General features: G+C 40.5%; 1 protein-coding gene across 14 annotated transcripts in view; it reads right to left on the bottom strand.

Annotated features, from left to right (window-relative positions):
• The window catches only part of celf4 (CUGBP, Elav-like family member 4), a 1,199,286-nt gene that overhangs the window by 350,885 nt on the left and 827,780 nt on the right, over positions 1 to 20,621 (bottom strand). The window lies entirely within an intron of this gene.

Consider the following 20,621-nt stretch of genomic DNA (forward strand, 5'->3'; position numbering starts at 1 on the left):
CATCTTTAGTGTAAAGCAATTTTTTTTCTTGACACCAAAACACACATTACTGTTTGGAATTTACATTAGGTATGATTTCATTTAAATCCTTGTGTTTGTGTACCTCACATTTGCAAAGGAAAATGTATTCCACTCATTCAGTTTCTGCTAACTCAGTTAGAGCTTGGTTCACTTTTTCATTCTGTCTTAAGATGGCAGCAGTGTCCACACAAGCAGATAGACTTGTAAAGGCAGTAAAGGAGTAACAGATCCACACTTTACATTAACAGAGTTTTTCCCCAACCTCTTTTTATAAATCCGAGGCAAATATTTTTTTTGCCACTGAATATTACTGTCAAATTTCTCCCTTTCTCAAGGACCTGAATACTGTCCCAAAGACACTCTCAGGCACCTTAATGTCATGTTAACTATTCAATGATCTTTGGCAATGGTTAATATAAGGCAACTTGACTTTTTAAAAAAATTAGTCATTTGATGTAAGTGTTGCTATCTAGGCCTGCATCTGTTGACCTTTGTTACCCGTCCTTGAGAGTATAGGGGCCTCTATGAGGCCCATGTGCATGAGTTGTTATACTGTGACAGCTGCAAGTCAATGTTCTTTCTAAACTGCTCTGCTACACAGCAGGATGTAAACATGTCCCCCCTTCAGTTATCATGCATGCATGGTCATTAAACAAATTATAGGACTCTACTGTACACTGTTGTGGATTGTCCCAAGTGCTCTTTCCTACTCCCAAATAGGTGTTAAGGCAAAATTAAGTCACTGTTCTATTATTCTTGTTTCACTTCAAGTCAGCTAACATTTATGGATTGAGGAATAAACTTTAATCTTTCTGGTCAGTGTCATTCACGTACTTGATAACAGATAACCTGAATGAATCATTGGGCAGTTTCTTTCCCTGTTTTATGCTGGTCTGTTTCCATAGTTGGATTTTCCTGGAACAAGTCATTGGCCTATTGACAGAGGCTTAAGAGGTATCACATTTAAGAGTTGGGGCTGACCATGAGATTCTCCTGCTCTTAGTCCTGGCCATTGGTGTAATGGAAAGACTTACAGGTTGATAATGAACTTGTTTAGCCAAGTTACACATGCATTTTCCATAACCATCAGGTCTTGGAGTTTCTGGCTGAAAGGCAGAAATGCTAACATTATGCTGCAAGACCTCCTCTCATTAGGCATCGACTGCAGTTATGTTGGTCAAAGCAGTTTGTAATGTCCTGTATCTCATTGCAATTTGAATCTTGTAACATTTGGAATTGAGCAGCTACAGTTGTCAATGCATTGACTATGCAAATTGAAATTTTCACATTTTCACTTTTCATAGATTTAGTTTTATTCCTATTAATTCAACATTTCTACTTTACAGTACATCTTGATATTCTCAAGTTCGCTCTCTCTCCTTTATATTAGAAGGCAAATTTCACAAGGTGAGATGAGACCAAAGAGTGAGCAATCAGCGAAGCTGATTTACACAATAATGCATTAGACAATTGGCAATTGGCTTATCTCTGCACCAGATGTTTGGACCTGTGCAATGATTGGATCTTTGAAAAATATATCCTCAAAGTCAAGAATGTGACGCAGTTTGGCCAAATTAACTGCTGCAATTAAAATGCATTTTCAATTCTTTATCTATGCAAAAATAGGTAGAGCAAACCCTGCACATAAAATTGCTATCTCACACCAAAAACTTTCTGCTCCAAAACTATTTATGTTACCTACCAATTTGAGTAAACCCATTTTTAAAAATGTAGATTCACAAGTGAACCCACAGTCACTTTATCAGATATACTCTTCTTCATCTCAATTCAACCACACAAATCCAGTTACTGCAGGGAAATTAGAATTGGACAGAATACTTAAAGAAAAGCACTGCATATACCCCTAACCACAGCTGGAGCTCTTTTAATGTGTATATGCCCTGCAGCTTGTTTCAGTTAAATTACAGTAGTAAGGAATGGCAAGCAATCAACAAAATTTGCATTAATGGTAATGAAGTGTACATGAAACAGATGCAATTGAATAAAATAATGTAACAACACTGTAACAATTTTATAATAATGAATTAGCAGCTTCTGCACGAACATCATTGAGCCTGATTTCTGCATCTCCGACAATGGTGAAAAGCCTAGCATTAATTATTAATCATTTTACACATATAAAGTGCAAATTTAATGAGAAATTAGTTTTTACTGAGTCTTTATATATTTTGCCACGAGTAATGTACAACTAAAATATGTATTGTGACTATGACTCATGATATGCAAGCACAGTCAAGTATTTATGTGTCCAAAGTCATTTGCTGTATTTTTGTCTGAAGACACTTTAATAAATTTAATAGAAAACTGCAAAGGCTTTCTTTCTCTTCCACCTCTCTTTCACTGTTTGCTTTTGTGCTTTTTTTTCTGCATTTAAGCTAACCTCAAAGAAAACTAAACAACGAGAGAAATGAAGATCAGCCTGTCTGAACCGGAGATCGATTATAAATCCCAATTTGGCATTCCGTCATTGTCATGAGCCATAATCTTTGGTGATGACATCCTACCAGGGTATGAAGATACACCACAGTTACTCTTCTATAGTAGAGGAAGGGCAATTAGGGATGAGCAATAAACACTGGCTTAGCCACTGAAGACCACACAAAAATAATAAAAGTTAGTCTTGTTACATTTGAAAACCATTGTAGATACAAACCATCATAATACATTTACTTGATAGAGGTTTATAAGATGATCAGAGGAATAGATAGAGTAGACAGTCAGAAACTTTTTCCCCGGGTACAACAGAGTGTTACAAGGGGACATAAATTTAAGGTGAAGGGTGGAAGATATAGGGGAGATGTCAGGGGTGGGTTCTTTACCCAGAGAGTGGTGGGGGCATGGAATGCGCTGCCCGTGGGAGTGGTAGAGTCAGATTCATTGGCGACCTTTAAGCGGCATTTGGATAGGTACATGGATGGGTGCTTAATCTAGGATAGAAGTTCGGCACAACATCGTGGGCCGAAGGGCCTGTTCTGTGCTGTATTGTTCTATGTTCTATGTTCTATGTTCTATTTGTTAATTCAGTAACACTTTTAAATCAAAAACAGAATTGTAGGTTTAACATAAAACATTACAACACAGTACAGGCCCTTCAGCCCTCAATTATGCACTGTACTGTATTTATTGCTTTCTTAAAATATTCACTTATTCACTTGTTTTTGTGCTCTAATCAGAATCAAAGGAATAGAAAAATCATTTTGTCATGAATCTTTCAATAGTAATAAACTCACTCAAATTTGTTGCTGGTTAGTACTCAAAATAGAGTTACTGCTTCAATGTTCCTGAAACTTTTGCTTATCCCTGTACTCTAGTGTGAAGCTGGAAAAACACAGTAGGTTGGACAACATCTAAGAAGCAGGTAAGTCAACATTTTGGGCCTAGACCCTTCATCAGGACTCAGTTTTGGCCCGAAATGTTGACTTTGCTGCTCCCGTGATGGTGTTTGACCTGCTATGTTTTTCCAGTTTCACATCTATTGATTCTGACTTCCAGCATCTGCAGTCCTTATGGTCTTCAGCTCTAGTATAATCCTTCTATTTCATTTTTATAGCCTTTCTAAAGACCATTCTCAAAATAAGTGATTATTAATACACAAACCTTGGACAACATAGCACTACAGTCAGTGTTTTACATCAGTCTTCATGCTGGAAGACATGAGTAATATCACAACAATTCAAGAGAGTTGGGGGGCATGAATATGGTGGCCATTCCCAAGGAGAAGGTCCTAGAAAAACTGAAAGGTCTAAAAGTGGATGAATCACCTGAACCAGGTGGACGATACCTTAGACTTCTGAAGGAGATAGCTGAGGAGGTAGTGGAGGCTTTCGTAGCGATCTTTCAGGTATCATTGGAGTCAGGGAGGGTCCCAGAGGATTGGAATGAGCTGCCAGAGGAAGAGGTGGAGGCTGGTATAATTACAACATTTAAAAGGCATCTAGGTGGGTATATGAAAAGGAAGGGTCTAGTGGGATATGGGCCATGTTCTGGCAAATGGGACTATATTAATTTAGGATGAGTAGGCATGGATGAGTTGGACTGAATGGTCTGTTTCTGTGCTGTACATCTCTGTGACTTTGTGACTCTAAAATCGTTTATGTAACCTCCCTGTTTAAAAAGGGAGTATGGCAAAAGTTATGGGAAGTTACAGGCCGATTAGCCTGACCTCAGTCATTGGTAAGATTTAGAGTCCATTGCAAAGGAAGAGATTTCTGATTTGTTGGAAGTGCATGATAAAATTGGGCAAAGTCAGCATGGTTTCATCAAAGAGAGGTCATGCCTGGCAAATTTGCTAGAATTCTTTGAGGTGGAATCAAGCAGGTTAGGTCAAGGAGAGCCAAGGATGTTATCTATCTGGACTTCCAGAAGGCCTTTGATAAGGTGCCAGGCAGCAGGCTGCTGAGTAAGATAAGGGATAATGGTGTTATAGGCAAGGGACCAGCATGGATAGAAGCTTGGCTGTCTGGCAGAAGGCAGAGAGTGGGGATAAAAGGATCCTCTTCAGGATCAAAATCAGTGACTAGTGGTGTTTCGCAAGGCTCAATATTGGGAACACAATTGTTCACTTCATACATTAATTATCTTGCTGAAGGGACTGAGGGTATTCTGGCTAAGTTTGTAAATGAGAAAAAGATAGATAGAACGGCAAGTAGTATTGAGGAGGCAGGAAGGCTGCAGAAGGATTTGGGCTGGTTAGGAGAGTGGGTAAAGAAGTGGCAGATCGAATACAATGTGAAAAAGTGTGAGGTCATGCACCGTGGTAGGAAGAATAGAGGCATGAACTATTTTCTAAATGGGGAGAAAATTCAGAAATCTGAAATAAAAAAGGGACTTGGGAGTCCTAGTCCAGGTTTCTCTTAAGGTAAACTTGCAGGTTGAGTAGGTCGTTAGGAAGGCAAATATAATGTTGTCATTCATCTCGAGAGAACTAGAATATAAAAGCAGGGATGTACTTCTGAGGCTTTAGAAGGCTCTGGTCAGACCACATTTACAGTGTCGTGTGCAATTTTGGGCCCCATACGTCAGGAAGGATATTTGGCCCTGGAGCAGGTCCAAAGGAGGTTCATGAGAATGATCCCAGAAACAAAAGGCTTAACATAAGAGGAATAAATGAGGACTCTAGTACTATACCCAATAGAGTTTAGAAGGGTGAAGGGGGGATCTGATTGAAACTTACAGAATACTGAACGGCCTGGACAGAGTGGAAGTTGGGAAGATGTTTCCATTGGCAGGAGAATGGAGGATCTGAGGGCACAGCCTTAGAGTAAAGAGAAGACCCTTTAGAACAGAGATAAGGCAAAACTTCTTTAGTCAGAGAGTAGTGAATCTGTGGAATTCATTGCCACAGAAGGCTATGGAGGCTAGGTCATTAAGTATATTGAAAATAGAGTTAGATAAGTGACTGATTGTCAAGAGATTGGTAATGGTTATGAGGAGAAAGTGGGAAAATTGGATTGAAAAACTGACCCGTCATGATTGAATGGCAGAGCAGACTTGATGGGCCGATTGGCATTATTTTTGCTCCTTTGTCTTATGGTCTTATACGAGGACATAGTATTAGCAATAATTTCAGTTGGATTCTCCTTACTCAGTTTTCTTCCTCAGTGCTTCAGGTATTTTCCATTTGCATCAATACCTCACTGGATGAATAGCCATACGTCATGTGAATTTAAACAATCAGCACCATCAGACTATTTTCTAGTGAGGGGCATTACTACCAAGCTGGATCAGGTCTTAGTTTGTGCATTCTCAAATGGCCATTGGAAAAGTAACTGACTGGGAAGAAAGAAACATCTTTCCTATCCAGTCAGATAGTTAATTAACACATTTTCTTGTATTCTGAAACAAAAACAGAAATTGCTGGAGAAACTCAGCAGGTTTGGCAGCATCTAATGAGAGAAAGCAGAGCCAACATTTTGGATCCAGTGACCCTTTTCTTTCTTGTATTCTGTTACAAGGTTACATTGTATGAATGTAAATTAAAGGTATACCAATAACCCAAAAGATTTTTCTCTTCATGACTTGTCCAGTTTTTACCTAGCTGGTTGTACAGGAAGTTTTTTTTTCCTTAAGGATTGGCAAAACAAAAAAAAAGAACAATGACACTGGAATTGCAGTGAAACTGGAATAAGTATTCACACATTAATTTTATCATTTCTCGCAGGCTTGGGTACATAACTTTGCCATGACAGATTTCTTTTGATCTTCTGTCTCTGTGAATGAGTCCTGGGTATACGTTTTAAATGTCAAGTGATAATGTAACAACACTATTGGTTTTGGTATGATCAGACTAAGTTCATATTTGAGTAATCCCTTAGACTGACTTTCCCTGACTTTTTAAAATTTCTCTTCTCTTGTATTGTGCAAGTTAATGGCTTTAAAAGAGTTAACATTAGAGTTGTATTAGATCCATACAACCTGATAATGTTGCATTATCTTTGGGTGGAGAAATTTAGAGTCAAAAGGCGTGGTGCTGGAAAAGCACAGCCAGTCAGGCAGCATCCGAGGAGCAGGAGAGCTGAGAAAGTTAGTTTTGCTCAAGGTCCTGATGGATATAAATTTGATATTGCCCTGATGATAGGAATTTTGCTTAACTAGATAATACTATAATATAATAAGGAATGCCTTGTCATGAAAACAAAAGGGCCTCTTCCTGTTCAGATTCTCTGGTAGTTTATCCTGTACCACTAATAATTAGATAGGCCAATTGACTCAAAGTGGAGAGAAGGATTGGTGCCCAACTCCCCGCTGATAGTGGGTGGTATCCAAAGGCCAGTACAATATCCTATTATGAAGGTAAAAGGCACCTAGCTGTTAATGTGCGGCTTGCCTTAATTTGCCGTCCCATTTTTTTTCTGGATTCCCTTGTAACAGTAAAGAAAAATGTTGGGACTTATTACACACAGCCAGATCCTTGACCTGCCTTGTGGAATAGCCCATTGGATTGTGCATTGACGTTGCACAATCTTAATTTTTGATCTTGCCAGTGACATGATCTATCTCAAGAAACTAAAGAGCAGCTGCAAATATTTACAGCTATTTCAACAGAAAGTAAGAAAATACATCTGCAATTTCAATAGAAGTATAAAGAGCAATTCAAAGGAAGTTTCTTTGTTTCTTTTACTTTCTACAGTTAGCATTTTGGTCAATATTGATTATACTCATCACACACCGAATGGATCATAGTGTCGGATTGTCAGGGTTCATATTTCAATGGCTGTTAAGTATGCACCAGTTTCTCTTTCGCAGATTAGGTCTTAATTTGCCTCATCTACCTGCTGGGGTTAAAGTGACTTCATAATAAGTGGAACAAAAGGCATGGTGGTTAGAACTGTATGAAACCGACGTACAATTACTAGCGGAAAGCAGGTACAAGAAATACAAAGCACATTTTCAAGCTCCTTCTGTTCCTTCTTTGCAGCAACATTTCTTCATGCATTTAGCCACCGTAAGTAAAAGATAATGAGCAACCACCGTGAACTTTCCAATGGACACCACAGCTCCAAGCAGTAGGACATACAGACCTGGAATTATGCTGCTGAGCTGGGTGAGAATTCTTCGACTAATGATTAGCCTCCAAAGGTCAGTCTCTGTCCAAAACAAAATGCTACAGGAGATAGACAAGCAAGTAGGGACCTTGACAGTGCTTCCCCTTACATCACTCAAAGTCCTCCAAGGACAGCTGATTTATTTGAAAAAGTACAGCTTCTTATTTCAATAATAGATGAGATTTCAAGCGGCTTGGAGTTAGCTATTTACATACAATTTTGGCAGGGAATTGTAAGACCGCAATTTATGAGAAAATAACCTACATAAACTTAATAGACATTAATAAGAGGCATTATACACCCTGAAAGCCTTTGAACAAAACACAAGTGATGCAATATTGAGGCATTAAGAGAAAGAAGAGCCCTTTTTTTGGGGTAAATAAACTGACTTCTTTGCTCTCAGTTGGTAACAACAGGATAGTGTGTCAATGGCTAGTCGAAGGAACAGGAGGCAGACTTTGCATCCTTGATCATTGACTTGCGATTCCAGCTTTAGGCAACCACTGGGCTTGGCTCAACCGTGATATCATCCATCATATAATAGATGACCATTTGGACAAGGAACTGCAGAATTATGAACATTCGAGAACTGTGAGGCAACAGCTCATGGAGAGGGGCATATTACTGGAGGAAGAATTGAGGAGGAGGTGTTGGGGCTGTTCAAAAGCTATTTCATGTTTCTCTTGGCATGATTATCATTTTGGATGCATTGACTGGTCCACTGATTGTTGGTACTGATGGGTAGAGAACACTCCTGTATTTAGTTTTTGAGAGTCTGGTCTCTGTGGTTGATGAAACACAGAAACATCGAAAACAGGAGCAGGAGTAGACCATTCAGCTCTTTGAGCCAAATGCACCATTCAACATAATCATGCTTGATCATCTAACTCAGAACCCTGTTTCTGCTTTCACCCTTTAGCCTTTAATTTCTTTAGCCCTAAAAACTGCATCTAACTCCTTCCTGGAAACATGGAAAGTTTTGGGCACAACCACTTTCTGTTGCAGGGAATTCCACAGGCTCTCTACTGTCTGGGTGAAGAAATTTCTCCTCATCGAAATGCAATATTGCATATATCTTTCAATTTGACCCCTGGTTCTGGAGTCTCCAGTAAGAGGGATCATCCCCCTGTGTTTACCCTGTCCAGTCCTATTAGAATTTTATAGGCTTTTATGAGATGCTCCCACTTCAGAGCAGTGAGAGGCGGGAACCGGGAACCGGGAGATGGTGACGTTGGTGCGAGGTGATTGTTGGGGAGGCCGGTAAGTATATTTAAACTTCTTACCTTCAGGCCAGCGAGGGAGGAGCGAGCAAAGGACTTCTGGGAAGGGTAAGTAGAACAGCTTATATTTGCGTGGTTGCGTTACCCGAGACACTACTCGGGTAGTGTCTCCCATCCATCCTCCTCCTCTAACCTTAAAAAAAACATTGTGGGAGCCAGGTTGACAAGGTAAGGTAACTAGTTTATTTCCTAATCCTTTTTTTTCAGTAGTCACTTTGGGAGTTAGAATAGTGGGAATGGAGTTTAGGGCAGTGGAATGTTCCTCCTGCAGAATGTGGGAAGTAAGGGTCACCACTAGTGTGGTGAATGTGGGAAGTGCACCCAACTCCAGCTCCTCGAAAACCGTGTTAGGGAACTGGAGCTGGAGTTGGATGAACTTCGGATCATTCGGGAGGCAGAGGGGGTTATTGACAGGACTTAAAGAGAGGTAGTCACTCCCCAAATAAACGAAAAAGGCAGATGGGTGACAGTTAGGGGACAGAAAGGGAACCGGCAGGCAGTGCAGGGATCTCCTGTGGCCATTCCCCTCAACAATAAGTATACCGTTATGGACACTGTTGGGGGGGATGACTTACCAGGGGAAAGCAATGGGGCACCTGCTGCTCAGAAGGGAAGGGGGAAGAGGAGCAGAGCAGTAGTCATTGGGGACTCGATAATTAGGGGGGCAGATAGGAGGTTCTGTGGTGACGAGAGAGACTCGCGGTTGGTGTGTTGCCTCCCGGGTGCCAGGGTCCGTGATGTCTCTGATCGTGTTTTTGGGATCCTTAGGGGGGAGGGGGAGCAGCCCCAAGTCATGGTCCACATTGGCACCAATGACATAGGTCGGAGGAGAGATGGGGACTTGAGGCAGAAATTCAGACGGCTAGGATGGAAGTTTAGAGCTAGGACAAACAGAGTTGTTTTCTCTGGTTTTCTGCCCGAGCCACGTGCTAGTGAGGTGAGGAATAGGGAGAGAAAGGAGTTGAACACATGGCTACAGGGATCGTGCAGGAGGGAGGGTTTTGGGTTTTTGAATAATTGGAGCTCTTTCTGGGGTAGTTGGGACCTCTACAAGCAGGATGATCTTCATCTAAACCAGAGGGGTACCAATATCCTGGGTGGGAAATTCGCTAAAACTATTAAGGTGGATTTAAACTAATACAGCAGGGGGATAGGAACCAAAATTGTAGGACAGGTACAGAAGAGGATGAGAGTAGGGAGTTCCAAAATCAAGTATCTGACACTGGCAAGCGAGAACCTGGTTTGATGTGTGTGCACTTCAACGCGAGGAGCATCCAAAATAAAGTGGGTCAACTGGCAGCGTGGTTTGGTACCTGGGACTTCGATGTTGTGGCCATTACAGAGACATGGATAGAGCAGGGACAGGAATGGCTGTTGCAGGTTCCGGGATTCAGGTGTTTCAGTAAGAACAGAGAAGATGGTAAAAGAGGGAGAGATGTGGCATTGTTGATCAGGGACAATATTACAGTTGTAGAAGGATGCTTGGGGACTCGTTAACTGAGGTAGTATGGGCTGAGATTAGAAACAGGAAAGGAGAAGTCACCATGCTGGGAGTTTTCTATAGGCCTCCAAATAGTCCCAGAGATGTCGAGGAAAGGATAGCAAAGATGATTCTCGATAGGAGTGACAGAGGCAGGGTGGTTGTCATAGGGGACTTCAACTATCCAAATATTGACTGGGAACACTACAGTACGATTACTATAGATGGGTCAGTTTTTGTCCATTGTGTGCAGGAGGGCTTCCTGACATAGACAGGCCTACAAGGGGCGAAGCCACTTTAGATTTAGTACTGGGTAACGAGCCTGGCCAGGTGTTAGATTTGGAAGTAGGTGAGCACTTTGGAGACAGCGATCACAATTCTGTCAGGTTTACTTTAGTGATGGAAAGGGATTGGTGTACTCCACCGAGCAAGAGTTGCAGCTGGGGGAAGGGAAATTGCAATGCAATTAGGAAAGATTTAGGAAGCGTAGAATGGGGAAGGAAACTGCAGGGGATGAGCACATTAAAAATGTGGAGCTTATTCAAAGAAAAGCTCCTGTGTGTCCTAGATAAGTATGTACCTGTCAGGTAGGGAGGAAGATATAGAACGCGTGAGCCATGGTTTACTAAGGAAGTGCAATCCCTGGTCAAGAAGAAGAAGAAGGCTTATGTTAGGACAAAATGTGAAAACTCAGTTAGGGCGCTTGAGGGTTACAAGGAAGTCAGGAAAGACCTAACAAGAGAGCTCAGAAGAGCCAGGAGGAGACATGAGAAGTTGTTGGCAGATAGGATCAGGGTTAACCCTAAGGCTTTCCATGGTATGTCAGGAATAAAAGAATGATGAGAGTTAAATTAGAGCCAATCAAGGATAATCAGTGGGAAGTTGTGTGTAGAGTTAGAGGAGATAGGGGAAGCACTAAATAAATATTTGTCGACAGTGTTCACTATAGAAAATGAAAATGTTGGCGAGGGAGATACAGAGATACTTGCATCTAGACTAGAAGAGATCGAGGTTCACAAGGAAGAGGTATTAACAATACTGCAGAGTGTGAAAATAGATAAGTCCCCTGGGCCGGATAGGATCTATCCTAGGATCCTCTGGGAAACAAGGGAAGAGATTGTCGAGCCTTTGGCATTGATCTTCAAATCATCATTGTCTACAGGAATAGTGCCTGAGGACTGGAGGATAGCAAATGTGGTTCCCTTGTTCAAAAAGGGTAGTAGAGACAACCCTGGTAATTACAGACCAGTGAGTCTCACTTCAGTTGCTGGTAAAGTGTTGGAAAAGGTTATAAGAGAGAGGATTTATAACCATTTAGAAAAGAATAATCTGATCAGGGACAGTCAGCACGGTTTTGTGACGGGTGGGTCATGCCTAACGAAACTTATTGAGTTTTTGACAAAGTGACCAAACAGGTAGATGAGAGTAAATCGGTTGATGTTGTGTATATGGATTTCAGCAAGGCATTCCATAAGGTTCCCCACAGTAGACTATTATACAAAATGCGGAGGAATGAGATTGTGGGAGACATTGCAGTTTGGATCAGTAATTGGCTTGCTGAAAGAAAACAGAGGGTTGCAGTTGATGGAACATGTTCATCTTGGTGTCCAGTTACTAGCGGTGTACCGCAAGGGTCGGTGTTGGGTCCACTGTTGTTCGTCATTTTTATAAATGACCTGGATGAGGGCTTAGAAGGGTGGGAGGTCAGAGGTAGTTTCTTTACTCAGAGAGTAGTAAGGGTATGGAATGCTTTGCCTGCAACGGTAGTAGATTCGCCAAGTTTAAGTGCATTTAAGTCGTCATTGGACAGGCATATGGGACGTACATGGAATAGTGTAGGTGGGATGGGCTTCAGATTAGTATGACAGGGCGGTGCAACATCAAGGGCCGAAGGGCCTGTACTGCGCTGTAATGTTCTATGTTCTATGTCTTCTTATTCTTCTAAACTCCAGGTGAACACAGTTCTGACTAATCCAATCTCTCTTCGCACATCAGTCCTGCCATTCCAGGAATTGGTCTGGTAAACCATTGTTGCCTCCATAACTAGAACATTCTTCCTTAGGTACAGAGACAAAAACTACACACAATAAAAATGAAACAATGGAAGAACCGGATCCTGAGTATTTTCCTTTATCTGGATCATATTATTCTCCATGAAGTGGGTAAATATTATACCCTGACATCAAGCTTTTGGAAAAATGTGAGTTTTTAAAAAAATTTATTCACTCTTGGGATGTGGCCATCACAGACTAGGCCAGCATTTATTGCCCATGGCTAATTACCCAGAGGGCACTTAAGAGTCAACCACATTACTGTGGATCTGGAGTCACATGTAGGCCACTAGGTAAGTATGACAGTTTCCTTACCGAAAGGACACTAGTGAGCCAGATGGGTTCTTCCGACAATCAACAATGGCCATCATTCGACTCTTAATTTCCAGATTTTTTTTTATTGATTTCAAATTCCACTATCTGCCATGTTGAGATTCAAACCCAAGCCCCCAGATTATTAACTGAGTCTCTGGATTAACAGTCCAGTAATAATACCACTAGCCATCACTTTCCTGGCTGAATATTAGTGAGGTGAGTTGTGGCATTACCAAAGTGTTTAACAATTGTTAATCCCTGTCAATTGGCAGCTCGCTGTTGCCTAGCCAGAATCTCACCATATCATTTGTGGTGAGCATGAAAGGTGGAGCAAGATGGTTTTGATGTTGAGATGGGTGTCGCCACACTTGTTGCAAGATAAAGACTTACCGTGGCCCGTGTTGCTCAGAACCTTATAAGATTCCATCTAATCTAATGTCTTTCTGGAAGACTTGCAGAAGCCTCCTTCCAAAATAGAATAGCTTCGTGTTGTGCAGTCTTTTCTCATATTTCAGCATCCCAGATTTTCATGATTTATCCCTGTAGCACATTCAATGTGTGAGACTGTCTCCTTTTTTTCTCATTGTCTCGCACCAGTCAGAGTCCTAAAGAGGCTGCTTGAATGGTGCGTTGCACCATTTGCTCCTGGGTCTGGAGCAACACACTTGGTACTCTCATTCCAGCCACCATCAGCTTTGGAACAGATATTCACTGATTTCCGCTTGAATCCGCTTTGAATTTAGCAGGCAGTCTTTCATATGCAACATTATTAAATAGCATTTGAAAGTTTTAGAACACAATACAGTTAAGGATTATTATACTAAATATAGATTCTTAATTCTTCAAAGAAGTTTAAGAAAAAAATTAAAGTCACAAAACATTATAGATACATTGCTGCTGGCAATCATTGACTAATGAGTCTGATTGTCCACCAAAGAAATTCTGTGTCACTGGCCATGGAATCAGTGGTCCTTGTGTGATTGATCAGCTCAATCATAGAGCAGCATCTCTGACCACACATGTTGTCAGTTGGCTTTCAGCTGTAAGACTATTCTGAATATTTAAAAGTAAAGTGTATTTCACAATGTGGTGACCACAGTTAATCATTTATCCCATTTGCTTTTGAAATCAAATGAAAACCTACTATGGAGTTTAGCTGCATTAGATTTTATGCAAATGTCATTAAAACTTAGTGCAGTTATCAGAGCAGTCATTTTGTAACAATTATTGCATTATGCATGAAAATGGAACAATATAATGAGAGTATCAGATGGAACAGAATGAATGATGAGATAACAGTAGTAAAATGATTTCTGACAAATATGTTTACTCACCTAACTGTACATGTCTCAATTGCTGGGTTTCTGAGGCATTTGGAATAAAGCTTTCCCTCAAATAAAAGCTCTTCTGTGTACTGTTCTGCAACTGATTTTTCTAAATAGTTACTACTTATTAGTGCTATACAAAAAGGGAATGGAAATGTGCAATGACTCTTAGTGATGTAAATTATTTAGTAATATATTATCTGTTAATGGGAACAGATCAATTACCAGAGCAGATTGACAACAATGACATTTAATGCTGTGTACTACAACTTCATCACCATTACAAATGTTCTGAGGACACAGTAGGCAAATTGTCTAAAAAAAACAATTAAAACTATTCATTACAGATGCCATTCACCCTCCTGATAATTAAAGGAGGAAAAGATGGCTAGAATTAGCTCGATTTGTCTTTGGACTTCATTACAAAGTATACAAAGGTAGAGTGGTCACCCTTTGATTGAAGGAGCTGCTTCAATGGATTGCAATGGTTTCAACTACATAATGAAGCAAAATTACTGTCCAGATGATCCTTAACTGTTGACTGAACAATTTGCAGGTAGTACACATTATGACCAGCTTGTCGGGGAAATGTAAGAGATTTCCCACAGCACAGGTCTACCAATTCAGATCAAATTAATTATAACTGGAAAAGATGGCCGAGATATAGATCATGTTTAACTAATGACTACAACATTGGTAAATATGCTCAGATCTTTTTTTATGAGTGAAAATATTTTATGTAAAAATATAATTATATTATCAAGTAGAATAAAAACTGAGGCAAGACAGCAAGTTATGGTGAGGCGTTTAAAAAAGTGAAACCCAGAAACTCAGAAAACAAGAGCAGGAGTATGGCATTCAACATGATCTTGATTGGTCTTTTATCTCAATGCCATACACCCTTTTTCTCCCCAAGACACCGTTGGCCTCTAGTAGTCTATTTATTTCTTTCTTAAATAAATTCAGTGACTTGGACTTCCACAACCTTCTGAGGTAGAGAACCCACACAGTGAGTGAGTGAATAAATTTCTTATGTCAGGCTGAAATGGTCTGCCCCATACCCCTTGTTCTGGGAAACATCATCCCTAAACTCAGTTTGTCCAACTCTGTTACAATTTTATATGCTTCCAAGTGATCCCATCTCATTCTTCCAAACTCCACTGCACATAAGCCCTGCACTCAATCTCTCCTCATACAACAAACCTGCCATCTCTGGAAATGAACCTGGTGAACTTTTGCTGCACACACTCTACAGCAAGTATATGTTGTCTTAGGTAACTGTGTGATTAAAGGTTATTTGTGTAGAAGGAAAACAGTCTAAGGAAGATAAGTCCACAGCATTTACGTTCTGGGAAAAGAATGAATCAGTGTAGTTTGGCTGTCGTGATAGCAACTCATTTAAAAATAAAGATAGCAGCACACCTCAGAAAACACACATCTGCGATTTACTGGTGCACAATATTGGTGCATAAATTAAACAACATTTGCTGAACTTGAGTGAAGAATATCGTTTGATGTTATCACGAGAAAAAAACTGAATCTCAACAGCAGTCCAGTCTGAGTCATTTCATTCTTAGTAAAAGTATTCTTTTTCTGTCTGTTTTCTGAGCTGTCAATAACAATAATTGAAATGTTCCATGACAGCTTGCTGCCCTGGTATTATCTTTTGTCATCTTCATAACATCTATCCCAGCTACCAGATTGTGTCCATAACTGAAAAGACATTAACTGCCTCAAATTAATCCGTGTGATTAAAAAGAGAATCACAAAAGACAAAGGTCTTTCGCTCTGATGAAACTTGCATTCAGTTAATCCCTCTTTACCATGCTTAAAAATTCCATTTCCTTCTTTGAAATGGAATTATATGTTATCTAATTTAAATTCCAGATTCAATATCTCCTGCACCTTCTCCCCTCACAATCTCTGATTACATTCTTCATTACTTTATTGTGGCTGCCTCGGCAACTTTCCTGATTGCATTAAAATTCAGTAGCACTTCAACTTTCCCCCTCTTTTGCTTTATTACTGTACTAATTTCCTTTCACATTCCTGCTAGATTTTAAATTAAAGCAAAATTCCACCAGCATATTGTGAAAACTGGCCCTCCCCCACCGCCATCAAAAGCTGGAACTGTGCAAGAACAATGAAGAGGTTAGATTGGCACATGAACACCCACAAAAAAATTATGCAGAATTAATTTTTCCAAGGTTCTTAACATTTGAATAATTACATTTTCTTTTGACTATACTTCTGAAAAGATTAATTCAGCAGGTTCCTACAACTTTCTTTTGTGGAATGCACACCTTTCTTTTAGATTATTTTACAATATTAATGCATCTTTCTGCAGGTTTGGGTTATATGTAGAACATTTTCTGGGAAAACCATCAAGTTATATTTAGCCTAGAGATTGTGATTCTCAATCAGATGCTTAGTGTTCCTTTACCTGATTGAGGGCTTGAACATTGTAGAGTTTCAATTCTAATCCCAACAACATTAAATAACTTTTGATGCAAGAGTATAGAATTATATAAATAGCTTTGCCCATTGAAGGTGTACAGTTCAGAAAGGTTTAAGACCAGACAGACACAGTTCTGGCAAAGGATGGGTGGATATGGAGATCTATCAGAAAGGAGCCCTACAAGTCATTTCCCACATTACCTTTGTCCAAGCTTATTACTTTCACAATCCTGAGACTGTCTCAAAACTAATTGATTAACTGAATATAGAAAATTCAAGATTGATTAACAGAATATGGAAAATTCAAAGGTGTAGTCTTGAGCTTGGAAATTACTGACAGCAATAATATCAAATGAACTTTCGACATTGAACACATTTCAATCAGATTCTTGTCTCTTTTATTTTCGTAGAGATGCCAGCACATCACAATAAATGGGTTAACACTTTCCTTGAAGTAGGAAAGTAGTGTTGATACATGTGCATTGAGAACTCATAAATTAACATTGCTAACAGTAATTACCAGGCCATAATAATTGACTTTATAACCTGGATTGTATTATTTGACCCATGAGAGCACTCTTACGGGAAATTAGTTTCCAGTATTTAAGATCACATTACTAATTTAAACCCAAATGGTTTTTCATGAAGTACTTGTAAATTGATGGGCAGATGTTCCCTCTGTGTCCCTTTCACCTAAACCATGAGGTATTACACATCAGGAAACCACTGTACACTCGGACATTCCTGTCAGTTACTGTACCAGATCATAGTGGCATGATGCCTGATTGTTCTGCAACACATCCCATTTGGCTGAAGCCTTCTGTCATCAAACACATTCGTACAGTGCTTTCTAACATGAAATGGCAGAGTTTCATGAAAACATGTAAGAGCTAAGGAGAATGAGCAGAAGGTGTTACATTCTAGGCAACACAAAAGCTTGTTACATTGAACAGCTCTTTCATAGTAGGGAAAAACTTTGTTAATGCATATTTCTGTCTCTGAGCAGCTCTATTCTTCATTTGACATTTTTGTCAATGAAATAGCCATGAATCAGGAATAAAAGTTGAATCTTATGGATACCAAGATGCCTATGTTATTGACCTTTTGCAAAAAAAAAAGATAGAGCACTATCATTCTCTTCCACTCCAATTTTCTTTCTTTTTCCATTTCTTCAAGGTGCAGACAGTCACTTTTGGGGTTTAGCTGTATCTTTGGAATCTCACCTAAGTGACTATTCTGTACTCGATGGAGTTCAGAAAGATGAGAGGAGATCTCATGGAAACTTACAGAATACTGAGAGATCTGGATAGGATAGACATGGAGAAGATGAGATTGGGATCTGAAGGCACAGCCTCAGAGTGAAGAGATGACCCTTTAGAACTATTCCAGCCTTCGTCACTTCCTCTGGCAGCTCATTCTGTACACGCATCACCCTCTGTGTGAAAAAGCTGCCCCTTAGATCCCTTTTATATCTTACCCCTCTCACCTTAAACCTATGCCCTTTAGGTTTGGACTCCTCTACAGTGGGAAAAAGACCTTATGTATCTTCCCTGCCCCTCATGGTTTTATAAGTCTCTATAAAGTCAATCTCTGATGCTCCAGGAAAAATTGCCCCAGCCTATTCAGCCTCCCCCTATAGCTCAAATTCTTCAACCCCGGCATCATCCTTGTAAATCTTTTCTGCACCCTTTCAAGTTTCACAACATCTTTTCTACAGCAGGGAGAACAGAATTGAACACGGTATTCCAAAAGTGGCCAAAGCAATGTCCTGTACAGCTGCAACATGTCCTCCTAACTCCTAAACTCAATGCACTGACTAATAAAGGCAAGTGTGGTTGGCCCAATGAGTAATGTCCACATCCCTTGAAATTTTCTAAACAAATTATTACATGAAGCTTCCATTGAAGCTGGTTTGAACTGTTGTTTTGTATTTTCATCTTACTACATTTCTAACTATATTTCTAAGACAGAAATATACAGCTCAGTTTACAAAGGGATATCATTATTAAATCTTCACCTTGTGTCGTTGTGCAAGTACATTCTGGCCAGTGTATCAAATCTTTTCAAAGTAAATGTTTCATTCTTTATATGAGAGTAACTGATGCTACAAACCGAAAAAAATCTTGGATGGATTCAGGTTTTCAGCAATACCATCTGGTGTGTAACTGAGCTGTACCAATCAGGAAGGTCCCAAGTTTGATTGCTGGTGTGTGTTGAGTTAGCTGGTGTCAGCCAAAATGAATTTGGAAGATATTACAATTGGCCTCAATGATCTCAGACTGGAGAAAAGGAAAAGTGGTGAATAGTTGCCTTTCTCAATGGTTAGGAAAGGTTTTGAAGTCATTTTAACAGCATTTCGTGAGGATGTTCTAATCAATAAGAGCAGAAGCAAAATGGAACTTAGCTGCGTGACAGAAGAACAACCTCAAGGCCTGCTAGTCATTGTTGATTAGAAACTAACAATTTACCTCTGATTTCTGCTTCAATTTTGAGTAAAGAAATTGTTTACTGTACAAAAGGTTTACTACAGCCAAGGGATGGCCATTTTGAGCAGGCTACTTACTTGCTGCATTTAAGTGAGGATTGGTTATTAAAATGGACTGGAAATCTCACAGCATCTGCAGAAGGATCAGCTTTAATGACTGGCAGTTGGGGTCAGAGTGGGACTGGAAAAGCACAGCAGTTCAGGCAGCATCCAAGGAGCAGGAAAATCGACATTTTGGGCAAAAGCCCTTCATCAGGATAGAGACAGGAAGCCTCCAGGGTGGAGAGATAAATGAGAGGGTGGAGGGATGCTGGGGAGAAGGTAGCAAAGAGTACAATAGGTGAAAGGGGGGTGGGGATGGAGGTGATAGGTCAGAGGGGAGGGTGGAGCCGATAGGTGGGAAGGGAGATTGGCAGTTAGGACAGGTCATGAGGACAGTGCTGAGCTGGAAAGTTGGAACTAGGGGAAGGTGGGGGGAAGGGGAAATGAGGAAACTGGTGAAGTCCACATTGATGCCCTGGGGTTGAAGTGTTCCGAGGCGGAAGATGAGGCGTTCTTCCTCCAGACATTGGGTGGTGAGGGAGCAGCGGTGGAGGCGGCCCAGGACCTGCATGTCCTCAGTAGAGTGGGAGGGGGATTTGAAATGTTGGGCATCAGGGCGGTGAGGTTGATTGGTGTGGGTGTACTGGAGATGTTCCCTAAAGTGCTCTGCGAGGAGGCTCCAGTCTTCCCAGTGTAGAGGAGACTGCAGCGGGAGCAACAGATACAATACTAATGACTGGCAGCCTTGCACCAGGCCTTAAAGTTCATTCTTGGGGGAGTATTGAATAGTTTTATTCCGTGATGAACATGGTAATTAAGAGCACTGTCAGCATTTCCTGTTAGTATGTAAAGAAGAGCAAAGACTATGAAATGTAGGAGCAGAATTAGGCCATTTGGCCCATCAAGTCAGCTCCATCATTCGATCATGGTTGATATGCTTCTCAATCTCATTCTCCTACCTTCTCCTCTTAACTTTCAATCCCCTTACTAATCAAGAACCTATCTATCTGTCTTAAAAGCACTAAATGACTTGGCCTCTACAGCTTCCTATGGCAATGAGTTCTACAGATTCACTACCCTCTGAAGGAATTCCTCCTCATCTCAGTTCTAAAGGGTCACCTCTTCAATCTGAAGACATTTGGGCGGGTATATGAATAGGAACTGTGTTTAGAGCGATATAGGTCAAGTGCTGGAAAATGGGACTGGATGAACATAGGATATCTGGTCAGTATGGATGAGTTACTGAAATGGTTAAACTCTACAACTCTATCCCTAACTTCTCGAGAAACAGTGGTGGTGGGCTGTCTTCTTGAACTGTTGCACTCCATGTGGGGTCAGTAAACCCATTATTTTCGACTTACTGACATTGAAGAAAGAATGTTCCAGCTCAACATGCTGCATGACCTTTTTCTGGCATGTTGCCCTGCACTCTACATTCATCCAGGGTTGGTAGTAGTGGTGGAGTGAGGGGTATGTCAAGCCATTGATGACCCACAAACACCTAATGGGATGGCAGACAGTAAATTAGAGTTAAGGCAACTGGGATCAGCCATAATCTTACTGAATTATGTAGCGGGCTTGAAGAGCCAAAAGGATTCCC

This window comes from Chiloscyllium punctatum, chromosome 1, assembly GCF_047496795.1.
Source record: "Chiloscyllium punctatum isolate Juve2018m chromosome 1, sChiPun1.3, whole genome shotgun sequence".
Lineage (NCBI taxonomy): Eukaryota > Metazoa > Chordata > Chondrichthyes > Orectolobiformes > Hemiscylliidae > Chiloscyllium > Chiloscyllium punctatum.